General features: G+C 37.9%; 1 protein-coding gene across 1 annotated transcript in view; it reads right to left on the bottom strand.

The window, feature by feature from the left end:
* USP54 (ubiquitin specific peptidase 54) overlaps positions 1 to 2967 on the bottom strand; it is a 52244-nt gene that overhangs the window by 658 nt on the left and 48619 nt on the right. The gene's annotated exons all lie outside the window — the stretch shown is intronic.

Raw genomic sequence — 2967 nt, 5'->3', positions numbered from 1 at the left:
ACTTGGTTCCCTTCAAGAGAAGGAACTGTGCTAAGTAGTTCCTTTTCCATACACAGAAAGATCATATTAACAGGATTTTGCTACTGCTAGGACACCAAGTTACTTTTCATTTTATTATTGCCTTTTTTTGCTCCCTACACAGTTAGGTCTAAATGCATATTACAAACACAATGAGAGATCACAGAAATAGTGGGAAAAATAATTTTATTTTTAGGAGAACTGACATTCACTTATTTTAAAAAGGCGAATTTAAGTGTATATGGCATTATTTTCATTTAATTCCATCCAATAACATACTCTTCAGCCAGGGACAAAGACAAGGTTATATTGCATCAAAACTTACAAACTGTAAGCTCTTAAGAATTTTAAATAGCTGCTGAATACCTGTGGGAACCCCCTCCTCACCCTTCCTATAGGCAACAGTGAACTTTAACAAGCTATTAAACTACTGTGTAATTGATTTTTGTATAGTATAAATATCACTGAAAAGACAAGTTAGTAATATTTACTTTGTAGTTAATTTGATCTTACTGACCTTACTAAAATTTGCAGGCACAAGCTGAAGTAACAGTGTTTTTCCAGTCTCACGTTTTCTCCCATGTTAAATATATTGGTGAATGTACTTCAGTTTGTTTCTCTTCAGATGCACTAATACACTGCTTGCTATGGACCCAGCTTTTCCTTTTCAGGCCTCTGGTTAACTTCATAGAAAGCAACTGATATACAAAGGACATTTTAAAAAGTTTTGAAACCTGGTAGCTAGAAGAGAATAAACACAACAGGTCCCTTAAAAAAAACCCCCCTGGTTACCACTAATTATTTAAATAAATTGCATCAACTCAGAATTATTCTGCAGAGCTTTATACAAGTATACTTCCATTCTTTCCTGGTTGCTAGGACATAATAAAGCTAAGCATCCATGCTGTCTTCAGTTGCAAGAGTTTCATACTTTATATTGATTTTTGAAGACATGACTTTGTACTTTGTTTTGGCAGCTTGTTTTTTTGAGATTATCAAGACTATTAAGTCTCAGTCTGCAACCTGAATTTTTTACCGTTGCAGTCAAGCGAAGTGTCAAATACTTATCCATGTCCTCACTTCCATCCTGGGGCTACTGCAGCTTTCGCCAACCACTGAAAGTATCAAAAAGCTGAAAACAGAAGTGGCTACGGCATGAGACACTAACAATTCCGTGTCTATTGGGAAACCTGAATCAAACAGTTGTTTCAAGTAAAATATAAACTCCATTTGTTTATACTTAGAAAATTAGTACTATTGAAAGTTTCACATTATGAGGTTGCCAAAACCTTTATGTAAGAAAGTCAAAAGTCATGAGGGGTTTTTTTGGAATAGATGGGTGGGAGAACAGAGTGCTTTTTTCTGGTAACCACTACTAGTGGGGCAGCTAAGTACAAAGAAGTGTGCAACATAATCCAAAATGTAAAATGTAGTTACAGGAGACTGCAACAATAACAGAAACAATAGTGAGTATTTAGAAACAAGAAACTGACAAATTACACTAACTGAAATGAATGAGAATCAATCTCAGGCTAAACAGCAACAACTGATGGAATTCCATCAAGCCCTGAGCTGCAAAGCATGAAATGAGAGCGAAGCCCCTCGGGTCAGAGAGCGGAGGTTACGAGGAGCACTGTGAATTAACAGGGCAGGGCAGGGCAGGGCAGCCCTTCCACCAGCACTGGCACTGCCACAGCTCCAGCTCTGCTCCAAGCAGAATCATGGACCAGGACAAGCATGGAACAGAATCCCCATGCTTCTGAACACCTCATAACCACCACACCTGAAAGTGTCTGCAGGAGCAGGAGTGCAAGTGTGATTAAAATGACACTTCTCACCCCACCAATCATTTCTAATGATTTTTCTGTATATCTGCATACACTACCATCTTGCATAGATGTAGTATTCCTTAAAACAAGATGTCAGTCTCAAAATACTTTTCAAAGGACATTAAATTATTGTCCATTATGAGGTGAAATTTAAGTGCCAAGTAGTAATGAAACACCTCAAGTCCTGAATCAAAATTAGGCATATCCTCCAATCTAACTCTTTATTACATAAACTTTGTTAATGAACTAGAATGAACAACTTACTCATGTTTGTTCACGTGTAAGAAAATGAATCAGAAGTTCCCAGCCAACTGAAGAGTAAAACTAAACAGAAAAGAAAGATCAAACACAGTCAGGTAAATAGAACTATTTTCATAGATTTATTTGAAAAATACTTACAAAAGCAAGTATGTTTGACACTAAAATAGTTAAACTTATTCTGTGTTTACATTGGTGTAGCTAAGCGTGCAGCATTAACAGTCTTTTCTGTTTGAAGCATTGTTAGTTTGCTAAAGTGGGGAAAATTGGGGTTTACTAATGAACAATATCTCCCTGTCACTTCCTCTGCAGCAACTACAGCTGTGATCTCTGTATGAGATCTCAGAACACTGAAAACTGTTTGCTTTACTAACTGCCACCTGCCAAGTGCAGATTTACTGGAACCTGGAAGGTGGGTCAGTAGGACCCCTAGGAAGGAACAGGAGAGAGGAAGGAGAAGAAAACAAAAGGATTGGTTTCTTTATGTGAAGAATTTACCAAAGCTACATTTCATGAAAAAGAGTCCTTAAAAATGTCCTTTTGTTAGTTGCCATCTTCCTCCAAAACGTGTGCACACTTCAGAACTTACCCGTAAGCCAATTACCATTCCTATAGCACTTGTTTGCTAGGAGAGGCCAGGACTAGAATAGCTAAGATTCCCCATCCAGACAGCAGTTCAGTAGTGTCAGAAACAAAATACAGTGCAATTAGTGTCCACATACTGTATAGCTACATTTTAAGACAACTGGCACAGATACTGATTGAAAGAGTTTCCTGTCTCCATGCAATCCACACTCTGGCAATAACCATAGTTCACAGAGTGCTGTACTGGGGCACATGAAGTGGACGGGATCTCACCAGC

The sequence above is a fragment of the Corvus brachyrhynchos genome, unplaced genomic scaffold (assembly GCF_000691975.1).
Source record: "Corvus brachyrhynchos isolate BGI_N302 unplaced genomic scaffold, ASM69197v1 scaffold61, whole genome shotgun sequence".
NCBI classification, from domain to species: domain Eukaryota; kingdom Metazoa; phylum Chordata; class Aves; order Passeriformes; family Corvidae; genus Corvus; species Corvus brachyrhynchos.
The sequence above is the reverse complement of the archived record's forward strand: the minus strand, read 5'-3'. Positions and strand labels throughout refer to the sequence as shown.